Here is a 13,715-nt window from a genome sequence, read left to right as displayed (position 1 = left end):
GTGCTTTTCAACCCTTTCTGTGGCTCAGCATATTAATAGGTCATAGGCCTCTCTAAAGCTTTTTCTCTTCTGATCCAAAAGAGCTAACATTTAGCTACTTTTATTTTTCCTATAGAAAAACTTAGATGAACTCGAGGCAGACTGTCTGCCTTCAGTCATGTTACCATTTAAAAGCATAGTGAAAGTTTGAATAGTTTATTTTGATGGTATTTTTGTTGTTGGAGGTGAGGCTTTATATCATCAGACAACTGTCTTAACCTTTTGTTTGGGATGAGCATTTAGTAGTGATACCAGGACTATCTTTCAGCCAAAAGGTCTAGTGAAGATGGTGGTCAGGGGAAGGGGATCGGTGGTTTAATTATCAGGATGTATTGTAGTGCTTGGTTGACTTTCAATGTTTCTGGTTAATGTTTCCAGTTAACGTTCTTCTCCCTGGCCTGGACCATATTTTACACAATAGGTCAGAAAACAAAATAGTGGTATTAAGAAAGTTTTAGCTTTGCAAAATTAAAATGTCAGTTTAAATTTCGTGCCCATCTAGAAGTTTGATATATGAAAACTCACTTCTCTTTCCACTTGAACTTTTAAACTAAAAGTAAAGGATTTGATCCAGTGAGTTGGAAATGGCAGGAAGTCTAATGAGGTCAGATGGACTTTGAACTCTGGTTTTAGTGTCCAGTTTAGGGGAGGGGAAAAAAAAATTGGTCCTTTGATAACATAACACTCATCTACAATCTGTAAATGTATTTGTGGCTTCCCTTTCTCAGGATATTCCCCTTTTTTTGGTGCTTGATGGTAGAATTAAGGCACAAATTAATTGAGGAAAAAATTCTGTATGCACATCCTCTTTAGGCTGGGCCTTTTAAACACAAGCATATCTTTCAGTTTGAGAGAGGACAGGCTCCTCTACTCAATTTGTCACGATTTGTCATTTTCTGAAGTTCTAGAGAACAACTTTACTCCATAACAAATATGTTGCTGAATTCTTTAGTTATCCCTAGGGTTATTAGTTAGTCAGAATTATATAAACTTTAGTTATGGTAGGGAAGGCAGTAAGCCACCTGGATTCCCACCCAGTAAAGAGTTGAGAGAGTACTTTCTGAAATAATTCCATAGGAAGATTTTTGTTTTTAATTGTATATTTCTCTATATAAAATATTTTTCTAGGACTGTATTTTTAAACAGTTTGCTTCCCAAAGTACAGTATTATATAAAAATATTTCCACTTTAAAATAAAGCTTGGTTAATGGTAGAAGAGGTGTGTTTTCCATCTTCTGTGTCCTACCTGTATGTTTTAAATCTTTAATAAGAACGAATATTTCTGATGATAACTTCTACACCTCCCTGAAAATACAGTCTTAGGTTGGCATTATTCTTTGCTGGTTTGTGGCTTCTTGTATAATTTGTTATAGTAATAAGCATTATACTGTAAAGTTTGTACTGCTGTTTGGTAAAGTTATGAGCACTTCCAATAGTACTGCAGTTGGCCAAAGAATAAACATTATTTGAGTTATATTTGCAAGCACACCTTTGAAACTAGAGTTGGGGAATCAACTTCTTAAAAAAATTAAACAACTTCATCTATAGAAACTGAGCCATAATATCTCTGACTTTGCTATATGTAACCTACTTAGCTAGCATTTTTTCTCAAAACCTGTTTTGAAAGATGTTTAGGTCAATGGGAATATTTGATGCTTTACTATACGTTTTTATGTATTAATGTTGAATGTTTGCTGTCTTTTGTGCTGTTTGGTTTTGTTAATTTTCACACTGAATCTTTCTGGAGGATACAAATAAACAGCAATGCTGATGCTTGGAGAATTGAATGCTCTTCAGATTAATTTCTTGTAGTCTGAGTCTGAAATTAGGAGTATGTATATTTTTGTGGTTGTTAGGTTTTAGATTATAATCTCTTTGGAACAAGAATGCTGTCATTTACTCTGCATGCGAACTAGGTAGCACAGTGGTGTTCTGACTTGTAAGTATCTACCTCACAGTTTGAGCAGCAACTTCTTATTAAACTAGAAGAAGTGGAATTCCTTTTAAACCTGAGAAGACTCTGTAAGGGTAGCAGACAGGTTATAAAACTCCATTGTTAAACATCTTCCCTCCCCTCTCCTTTTCTTATTATCTCCTTTTGCACTTAAAAGGCCTTTGACCAGATACCCTTAAAGGAACAGACGCTCTCTACTTCCACATAACCCTGACAGTCCTTTGCAAGAATATTTTAAAGGATGAAAGTAAATTATGATTTGGTTGAGATTTCTTTTTTTTTTTTTAAGGTGTTTTGCTTAGCTCACTTTTTTTCCTTATAAAATGATAAGATCTGACAATATAGAACAGTTGAATAACCCTTCCCTGCCTACGCTTTTTTTTTTAAAGCTTTTTTTTTTATTATTATCTTCTTTTACTGCTGTGATATACAATCATGTTTTGTTGCCTTTTTGCTTGTTTGTCTCTTCTTAAAGCAAGAAGAAGAATTTTGTCAATATAACTCATTCCTGTATTGGAGAGCACCATTGTCTACTATTGATTTGATATTCAGGACTTAGATGGAGAGGCTGCACCAAGAGCTAAAACTTCTTCAAGGACTGATACCACAGAGACTGAAATGGAGTCCTGATCGGTTATTTCATAGTTATACATCTACTTGCAGGAAGGTTGTTTTGATACAAAAATTCACGGATGCTTCTCCTCACAGTCCGAATCTCCCCAAGGGAGAAACGGAGTATTCAGAGAGTCCCTGAAATGAAACTCAATAGCAACGACGTTACTATTAAGCAGGTATTCTTTATTGCAGTGATGGGCAGCACTGGGGATTCTCCACCATAAGTGCTCCACCGATTTGGTGGACTTTCAGAGATTATATACTATGAAGTCCTACATATTCACAGGATTTCCGAGAATTCATTTGCATAAACATGAGATTCCCTGGAACTCATTAACATATGCAAATGTCTGATCTGCATGCGCAGTCGTCTCCCGTGGTGGTCTTCAGGTGGTCTTTGGGGGCCTTCAGATGAAGGCTCGTAGTCTTCTTCACTGTGATCGCTGATTGACCTTTGCTTCTGCGCAAACTCAGTCCTAGGATCACGTAAACGGTGTCCTTCAAGGCTGTTGTCATTCTGTTGTGACCTCCTGTCTTCCGTGCATTTGTTCTCCCAAGGCCCAGTTGTCTGAGATGGGATTATCCCGGAGCCCCCTTATCTTACAACCATTCTAACTGCTCTCTAAATCACAAAGGCCTTTCTTTTGTTTAGTTAAGTGACTAAGATATTTAAATATACTCCTTGCCCCTAGGCTTTTCAGGAGGCATTTTGATGCAGTGGCTTTGTCTATCTTGGCTTTAACCCTTTCAGTTTCAGTTTGTGTTCATGTTTTTCTACTTTGGAGAAAAATAAGCAAGCTTCTGCCTTCTTGAAGAAACAATGTTAAGCCAGTCTTGCAAATGCAAGACTGAGTTTTCTAAGTTAGTGGAAGAATCACTTTTAGGTACTTGTCAGTAAGCTAGTTGGAGAGGTAAATTAATCTATCCATTGAGTAGGAGGCTATGTTTGTCTAGTAAGAATGCTTGAAAACATGGATACAGGCTAAAAGAAACTACAGAAAATCAGAACTTCTTGATGCAATTATAAGAAACAGCTTGATATGTTACATATGGAAAAGAAATTAAAAATAATTCTCCCTGTCATGAACAAAAAGTTATAACTGTGAAAGCAAACATGGAAGTGAGTGCTTTCATGTATGCTTTCAGTGTATATGAAAGAGAAGTTTATTATATGTGAAATTAAGTGAAATTTTTATAATTTGAATTTATCTTAAAACACAAATACACAGAAATTGTAGTGTTTCCTGATGTATTTTTTTCACTTTAATAGATAAACCAAAAAATAAGAGCCCACTAAAACCCAACAGAACATTCCCTTTTCTATGCAAACCAAAACCAATTGTGGCAGGGAGTGGGAAGAAAAAGGAGATCTGTTCTTCTGTAAGCTCTGTCCTGGTTTCAGCTGGGATAGAGTTAATTTTCTTCTTGGTAGCCGGTATGGGGCTGTGTTTTGGGTTTAGGATGAGAACAATGTCGATGATAAAATGATATTTTGGTTCTTGCTAAGTAGTGCTAAGCTGTTGCTAAATAGGTGCTAAGTGGCGCTCACACTGGTCAAGGACTTTTCAGCTTCCCATGCTCTGCCGGGTGCATGGGGGGCTGGGAGGGACAAAGTTAATATTTTGGACATTATGATGGTTTTGATGTCCAAAATGCGTATTTATTTTTTTTTCTTGGAGCCCATACATACAATGCATATACGCACAGAGTGCTTTAAGGATAAAACTTGGTCAGCAGTGTCCCTTTGAGACAAACAAATAGGTACTGCAAGTGCCTAATTGTTCTTGTGCTAGCAAATAGCATAAAAGGCAGAATAGGCTCCCCATCTTATTTCATTATCATTACTTTGAGTTGTGAGACGTTCTCATACTTGCATTTTGGTGCATTCCTCTCTCCCCATTTTGTATTGTGCAGCTTATCTATGAATATCCTGAATTTGTCAGCGTTAACTACTCCAATCTCAAATCGTTGTAGGATTTCTGTTTTATCGTCATTTGTTTGGTTTTGAATAATTTTGAGGTCAGAATTGCTACTGTATTAAGAGCAGTCATTTCAGTGATTAATTCAGCAATCAAAATACTCTATTCAAATTCCTTAGACCGCGTTGTATGGTGATTACTAGTGTCTGTCACTGACTTAAAAGAATGATAAAAGATGATTGCATTATCAGATTCTCCTTTTCAGTAAGAACAATTAGAAACCATTTACCTTTCAAAGATGGTTTTGAAGGTCTCTATTTCAGCATTACTGTTTTACTACAGGTTAGAGTACTGAAATTTGACTTTTTTTTTTTTTAAATGTACTATTCTGATTTATAATCCAGTAAATGCAGTGTAGTAATGCTATAAAAGATTTTTGATTTCAGGACAGCTCATAGTGAGCAATAAGTGTGATAGCATTTACAAGAACGGGTCCTTGTTATCTTAAGTTTCAAGCAGTCAAGAAAACAATGGTATTTTTAGTGTGGCTTCTTAAAAACACAAAGGTTTATATGATCACATAATATGTTTTAAAAGAAATAATTAGGCACACCACTGTGAGCTGAGGATGTAACCAAACTTTTATTTTCTTAGGTTCAGTTTTTCCTTGGAAAGGAAAAATACATAAGGATTTTTTCATATGAGGTAAGCACTTAGGAGAGTGGTTTCAGTTGCAAGTACATATTTCTGTGACTGTAAACACTATCGTTTAAAAACAATATAGCAATTAGCTATATATGGCCCAATGCTTTGATATAAAAATAATGTAAATGCTAATAAGACACTGAGTCATAGCAGAAGAATGTTGTTTCAGAAAGGGATGATTGGCACAGAAAAGAAATCAAAAATAAAATTCTTCATTCACTGAATAAAAGTAAACTTATTTTTACTTTATTTTCTTCTTAGAAATGTAGGTACTTGAAGGTGAAACTGTTAAGCAGCCAGCAATAAACATTAAGTTGTCAGTTTGAAGGTTCATTACATGCTGTATTTCTATTGTGTAGTATACAATACCTCCTCAAAGCAAAGTGTAAAAGCAACAATAATTATAACAGAGCCCTAACTGACACTAGCATCTCAATATTTTTATGTCTGGCTTTTGCCTACTGTTTACTGTATGCTGCTTTCAGTGGGGACTAGTGTTAAGTGATGACCTGCAGACCAGATCCAGCTCATAGGATGATTCCATCTGGTCACTTGCCTCTTGTGCCATGGCCTTGCCATAGGGCTGTGCCTGATGGAGAACAGTTGCCCAATAAATACAATTGCTAGGACAGCCTGTGAAACCCAACAGCCAAGTGTTTCAGACTTTCCTGCAGAGCAGTCAGCAATTAAATCTGAAAGGCATCAACACAGTGTCTAAATGAACCATGAATGTGTCCTCAATCTGGCATCTGGCCCCCAGCTTTTGAAAGACTGGCCTAGGCCAATAGTATTCTCCTTGCATCAACTGTCGTCTTATGCTGTATTGGGTTTGACCAGCCAAGGTCAACCCAATGCATACGCTGGATAATTTGGTGTTCCTTTAAATCTTTTGGACAGATATATTCCACTCTGAGAGTGTGTGTGCTCAGTATGTTTGACTGACACACACCTTAATTGGGGTCTTCAGATTTTCCTCATGCTTCTACCCAAGGGTCGTTAAAGGACAGAGTTCCTTCTTTCTTTGTGAAGTAGTTACTTGGTGCTCCTTGTACATTCATAGCTATTTAACCCATAATTTTTAGGTAAATAGTTTTAGATTAATTCAAAATAAAGAGGTCATGTAGATTAAAAAAAAAAAAAAAACAAACCAAACCTAAACCACAAACTTATTTCAAGGAGGAAGTTTTTTATTTCTTTTCTTTCCTCTAAAGCTTGAAGTGTTTGCTTTGGCACATCTTTGAGTGCTAATACTAACATGAACCTCCACACTGCCAAATCTGCCTTCTGTATAGGCCCTGTGAGAGATATTTTGAATGTGGTGTAAAAAAGATGGGAAAGAACGGAGAAGATTTTGAAGATTTGAAAATAATTTTAAGACGAGGATTCAAAAGTCCTGGAGTCACATCTGGAGAAAATCTCAGTGAAGAATCTATATGCCTGGCATTTCATCCAGGCCAGGGAGTTGACAAGTCAGAGCTCGCATCTTCTAGGAGTACTCTGAAAGATAATGTATTTGAAAGATCTGTTAATCAATGTGAGGGATACAAAGAATGACAGAGTAAACGGAAGAGAGGCAGTATTCCCTGTGACTATTCTACAAGACCCTTAAGATTTCTTGCTCTTAAAAGCAGAGATGGTGTTAAGGCTCAAGAAAGGCTCCTCAGAAACTTAGAAAAGTTTTAAGGTGTTACTGTTTAGCTATGCAAATCATCTGATGAGTCCTCTAATAGTGAAGTAAGAGCAGAAACTGAAGTGGATATCCTCTGATACTGCAACTTCCTTGTGCTTGTCTCTGCTGGGCTCTCTATCCAACAAAATTATATAATGCTTCTCCATTGCTATTAAGAGATTCTTCTCAAGGGACAGACTACTACATCTTAAAGGTGCAGAACATATTACACTGAGTCCTCTTAGGACTTCTTTCACTCGTTTTCCTACCTCTGTTAAGAAAAATGAGTAACAGAAACCAATGATGCCATCTGAAATATTGTCCTGGTTTCATCTGGGATAGAGTTAATTTTCTTCCTAGTAGCTGGTATAGTGCTGTGGTTTGCATTTAGGATGAGAATAATGTTGATAGCAACAACTAAAACAGCAGTGTGTTAAGTAGTGCTTACACTAGGCAAGGACTTTTCAGCTTCCCATGCTCTGCCAGGTGCACAAGAAGCTGGGAGGGGGCACAGCCAGGACAGCTGACCCAGACTGGCCAAAGGGCTATTCCATACCATATGATGTCATGCTCAGTATATAAACTGGGGGGAGTTGGCCGGGGGGCAGCAGTCGCTGCTCGGGGACTGGCTGGGCATTGGTCGGTGGGTGGTGAGTAATTGTATCATGCATTGCTTGTTTTGTATATTCTATTATTATTATTATTATTTCCTCTTCCTCTGCTGTCCTATTAAACTGTCTTTATCTCAACCCACAGGTTTTAAGTTTTATTTTCCGATTCTCTTCCCCCATCCCACTGGGGGCAGGGGGAGGGTGAGCGAGTGGCTGTGTGGTGCTTAGTTGCCGACTGGGGTTAAACCATGACAAATATTATTTCTCAATTCTGGACAGTGGCATCCTGCTTTAGGAAGCAGGATGCTGGTTTCCTTGGTGCTATTGCTAGAAGCACAGAAAATATTTTGATTGTAATAAGAGGCTAAACTGTACCATTATATTTTGTTCTTCTTTGGGTCTGCACTGACTCCAAAGGTATTTACAAAATGCATTTTGGGAGAATGGATGATTGGATATTTGCGAGTCTGAACATCAAGCTGACCATGTCCACCATGTTACATTCTTGTCACTTACTTAGAGTCTAAAAAAAACTTTTCAAAATATCAAATTTTCTCATAGGATAAATTCTGCAAACAATCCTATTCATTTTGGATGATTCTTCATTCAAATACTTCTTAACTATCTTGAAAGATTTCAAGCTATGTTTAGATATCGGTAACTGTTGCAACCACTGAGTGATCTGAGTGAGAAAACACTATAAGCTCCAAGACCATGTAGTACCCTCATTGTATATAACTCAGTATTCAAGACTGCCCTTGTTCTTGCCTCCTATTAAAGCACACGTATCGTGAACTAATAGTTGATGGATGTTTATATGCTTGCCTGGGTTGTGTCATCCTTAATTTGAATCAAAAAGTGAGTTTATTCTTCATGAAGGAAACCATATTCTCCTTCCTGGAAAAGCTTTTGTTGGCAGGTCAGTTTCTAGTATCAGTATGCAATGAGCACCAGGAGGGAAGAGTTACTGCAGCTAGACCTGGAATCTTCATTGCATATTCACATACTGTGAAATAAGCAATAAAGCATGACTTAAGCTCACTCTGATAGGTTGCCTAGACACACGGTAAGTAGAAAGGGAAGACCAAGGCAAAATATTCTGTTCTGTTGTAGTCCAGAACCTGCTATAAAGAGAAATAACCCTGTCTCTGCTACAGTGTCTTTCTACATCATCATATAACAGTAGCTGAAAAATGTCATCATCTGATGAATGTGTATTCACTGTATCTGGTGCCAACCTTCAGTGTTGGACTGACTTATGAAACTTCTTTAGTTAGTTAGTGTTGGAAAATAAAGCTAAATAAGCTTAGTGGCAGGCAGATTTGTTGACGAGGATACTGCAGGGGGGAATGTAGAAGCAGTCATTACCAGTTTTGTTCCTGTCGTGGTTTAACCCCAGTTGGCAACTAAGCACCACATAGCCACTTGCTCACTCTCCCCCAGTGGGATGGGGGAGAGAATCAGAAGGGTAAAAGTGGAAAACCTCGTGGGTTGAGATAAAGACAGTTTAATAGGTAAAGCAAAAGCTGTGCGCACAAGCAAAGCAAACCAAGGAATTCATTCACTACTTCCCATCGGCAGGCAGGTGTTCAGCCATCCCCAGGAAAGCAGGGCTCCATCATGCATAACGGTTACTTGGGAAGACAAATGCCATCACTCCAAACATGCGTTGTTCCCCCCCCCCCCCCTTCCTTCTTCTTCCCCCAGCTTAATATGCTGAGCATGATGTCATATGGTATGGAATAGCCCTTTGGCCAGTCTGGGTCAGCTGTCCTGGCTGTGTCCCCTCCCACCTTCTTGTGCACCCCCAGCCTGCTTGCTGATGGGGCCATGTGAGAAGCAGAAAAGGCCTTGACACTGTGTAAGCACTGCTCAGCAATAACTAAAACATCCCTTTGTTATCAAGGCTGTTTCCAGCACAAATCCAAAACATAGCTCCATACTAGCTTCTATGAAGAAAATTAACTCTATCCCAGCCAAAACCAGTAGCTTCTTGCTTCTCTCTTCACTGCTTTATCACATCTTGTAGATCTGTCAGGGCACTAAGGAAAAGGTAAAAATTTAGTAGAGTCTTATGAAACCCAATGTCTTCAGTGTGTGTTTGGAGGCGATGAAACAATGAAACTGGAAGTTCCCATTAAAGCAAATTTGCACATACGGAGATTAGTTTTGGCTTTTTCATTCTAAAATATGGACACTCCTTTAATAGTAAATAAAATATAGGAGGCCTATTGCCCTGACGTATGAAAGAGCTTTAATAAATGCCAATTATAAGAGAGATGTGGAATCTCCATCCTTGGAGATATTCAAAAGCTGTCTGGATATGGTCCTGAGCAACTGGCTCTAGGTGATCCTGTTTGAGGAGGGGGGTTGGACCAGATGACCTCCAGAGGTCCCTTCCAACCTCAACCATTCTGTGATTCTGTAAATAGATCTTGCCTGATTAAATATGGTTGATGAAAAACATTCAACTTTCATATACTTGCTGGATAGGAGGTATGATCTAACAATACATAGGGAACAGAGCGGATACTCTGGGTGTTTAATTCCCCTTACAGGCACCTCATGGAAACAAAAGAAACAAAACCATTACTGTTTTGGTAAAAGTTTTTCTTAGGTGTATTATTCTATTAAAATCTCTTTTTGGAAAGAGATTTTTGGATTTTGAATAAAATGCAAGGTTCTGCAAGGATAAATGTGGTCATACTTTGACATGTATATGTTTTACTTGTTTAGGATATGAAAAGCAGGAAGGGTGAAGCATTGTTTCTAATGGGCTTCTGAGAACTGAGCTAGCCTCATTGCTGTTGAAGTAACAACTTAACACTGGGAACATAGGACATATGAAAACAGAAGCTTAAAGAATGGGCAAACAAGATATCTCTGATCTTAAGGTAAATCTGTAGAAATAGGATCAATATTCTGAAGTAGGACTTCAGGAGAAAACATCTTGGTGTTTCCGCTTTCTAGAGATAACAAGATAAAGGAGTACACAATAGTTATGTGGACTTTGAACCACCATAATGTCTGTTATAAAACATATCATACATGCGTTTTCATACTTGTGAATATTAGGGAATTGGGTGTGAGAATTTTCAGCATGGGAATTTGTTTGTATGGCTTTGCAGAATAGATTTTTATGTCTCTTTATTAGATTGTAAATGCTGAGTCTTCATTCCAGGGAAGAGTGAGAATCTTATCATGTCTGAAAGAAGATGCAAAACCTAGAATGAAATGGGAGAAATTTGGAATTAAGAAAATGCTTTCAGTCAGAGGAATATACATACTTAGTTATGTCCCAGTCAAAAATCCAGAGCATCTGCATGTGCTGGGATACATGTGTATGCAGGTTTCTTACAAGGTTCAGATTCATAATAAGAGTGGGCCTGGTAACAGTGACTGATAAGTTTTCCTGGTATGTCCTATTAAAAGAATTTTTTTTTTTTTTTTTTTTAATTTCACTTATAAACATTGGTGAAACTGGCAGATTGAGCTGAAAGTTTTTATGCTGACTCAGGATAACTTGTTGGAGAAAATAAAATTCAAACTAGTCTTATTTTGAAAGGTGTATCTAGAAAAAGAATAAACATGCTGTTTATCACCTGTTGAAAATTTCTAGCACTGTGTTCTATTTTTTGAAGCTGTAATGGGTTTTTTTTTTAGGTCCTGTTGTATAAGAATTGCAATATAAGAAGTCTAGGGAGAAAACAGAAGCAATGTAAGAAGCAGAAACTTATGTTTGGCAGGGTGCAGAAAACAATTTTCTTATCCTTCTCGTCTTTGAAAAAATTGTTTGTGTGAAACCACTACTAAGTTTAACAGCTAACATTTCAGAGGTACCCTCCAGGGCTGAACAGGCTTTTCTGCTCTGATTTACTGGGTATTGCTAAGGCTGGGTACTTGACCTCACAGTGGGAATACTTCCTCCCCATGCTCTCGGGTGACTTCCTGCGGGGAAAGAGACTACTTGGTCTGAAAGCAGAGCTCTCCTGTGGGGGAGGTGGAAGAGGGAGAGATGGGCACCAAGGAGGAAGACTAGGATTGGCTGGTGTTCTGCACCTGGAGGGGGAGAGACAGTGCAGGGTTCTTTCTGGATCTCAATAAGAAAGGCCTGGCAACAAATGGCTTAATAAAATAGCTGTTTAATAAGACAGAATAAAAAGAGGGATATAAATAGTGAGTAAATCTTACATCACTTCAGATCCTGGGAACATCATGTTTGTGCAGCATCGGGCAGATCCTGGATGGATTTTTCCCACAGCATGCTGTGCAGAGCAGATCCTGTCCGTGGAGAGAAGCTCTCCTTTTTGGTAATTTGAGCTATTTTATAATTTCCTTACAAGAAAACAACTCTATTCATAAAGGGCATTCTCATGAGAACTTCTTGCTGCACTTTTAGATAAAGGCAAGGACACGCAGGTGGCGTAATCGCTGGTACCAAGTAGGAGCTGCCTGCAGGTTCCTCTGTTACAATGAGCTGGCTGAGTTTATCTTGCGTCCAAGGAATTTGTGCAGCACAACACAGGCCTGAAGGCCAAGCTGTATGTGCAGCACAGGCCTGGGCCTACTCAGGTTAACTGTTATGTGGATCACTAACTCCTTGATGTACAATGGTCTCCTGATCAGGATCGCTACAGCTGGGCAATTAGAGAGACCAGGAAATGGGAGAAACATCCAGGAGTAAGTGGATGGGAAATTTAGATTACATGCAGAGGTAGGCAGACCTCATAGCTCAGAGTCAATAAAATGGCACAACTGAAACCAACAAAATAAAAGAAACATTGGGCAAAAAGTTAGAAGGGGATCAAATGCTGGGGTAGAGAAATCAGAAAACTGGAGGCTGGGATTTATTATAGAAAGAGAGAAGAGGCAATGGGCAAAAATTAAAAAACAGAAAAATCCATCTGAACACAGGAAAACACTTTTTTACTGTATCTTCCTTACTAGATATCGTAACTTTGGCTAACACAGTTTATTGCTATCCCTCAGGACTATGAAGAGCAAAGTTATCTTGATTTGAAATAACTACACCAAAAAGCTATAATGTACCAAATAACTTATCCCCACTACCGTCCCATTATACCCATTACTTTTAAAGAAAAGTTCAGTAAAGTTCATTCTTATTCAAGGCATCCCATAAAAAGATTTTTGGTTCACTGGTTCTGATAGGTCAAGAAAAGTATTTACAGGAAATAGTAATGGATTTCAGAAAAATCAAGAGTCTCAGGATGCTGTAATATTAGAAATGTTTCAGTGTTTCATTTGATAGCTCGAACAATTAGGATGATGTTGTTTGGGAAGTATGAGACAATACTGATTACTCATGAGAATACTGCCAAAAGATTTTTGAGGACAGTGTGTACCTGCTCTCAATTAATGAATTTTGCTTCATTGGTTCTTAGGTTTTTCTCTAGATTGCATTTTTATGCCTTGTCTTCAGTAGGTCTTTTTCTAAGATAATTAATATTCCTGCATGCCTGTGCTCTGTCCAACTCTGATGATCTTCCACACTGTTATTCATTCATTCTAAGCTCAACCAGACACAATTCAATGAGTTGTTCCCAGAAGAATACACATGCACAATAATAGCAGCAAGCTGCTTTTTAATAAAGTCTTTCATCTTTGTCATTGGTGCCTGATTCAGACTACATTAAAATCAAAGGAAAGACTCCCATTGGTCTTGATGGAAGCTGGATCCAAACCTTCAGACATCTTGATATTTCATTTATGTAGCTCTTGGCATTCCATAACCAAATGATTAGCTAAAAGATTATGTGGGGGCAGATAATATTTAAGGATATGAAGCTAAAGTAAAACACCTCAAACAGACCTGTTTTATTAGGGATAATAATTCCATTTAGCAGGTGAGAGGTGTTCTCTTTTATAAGAATTATTGTTGAACTCCAACCATAAAATGCTATCAGCAGTATTCTTAATCAGTTGAATTACATTCTCATTAATTTAATTATTTTCTAATTCATGATATGAAAGAGACATTTTGCAAACAAGTATGGAGACAAGTACTTATCATAAGCAGTTTTACAAGCTAGACATATATGGCACAGGGTTAATTGTTTGTAAATATCAGAAGTGAGTAAGGAGTCAATGTTTATTATTTGATTAGTGTTTGCCTTGTATGCCTAATCATAAACCAGGACCCTACTGTGCCTGTCCTAGAGAGCTTAGCATCTAAGTAAGACAGA

At 37.9% G+C, this 13,715-nt stretch overlaps 1 protein-coding gene across 1 annotated transcript in view; it reads left to right on the top strand.

The window, feature by feature from the left end:
- The window catches only part of LOC309601916 (PI-PLC X domain-containing protein 3-like), a gene marked incomplete at both ends in the record, with an annotated part of 139,120 nt that overhangs the window by 682 nt on the left and 124,723 nt on the right, over positions 1–13,715 (top strand).

Source organism: Platalea leucorodia (genome assembly GCF_965183815.1).
Source record: "Platalea leucorodia genome assembly, chromosome: W".
Taxonomy (NCBI): Eukaryota; Metazoa; Chordata; class Aves; order Pelecaniformes; family Threskiornithidae; genus Platalea; species Platalea leucorodia.
This window is presented reverse-complemented; position numbering and strand designations above follow the sequence as displayed.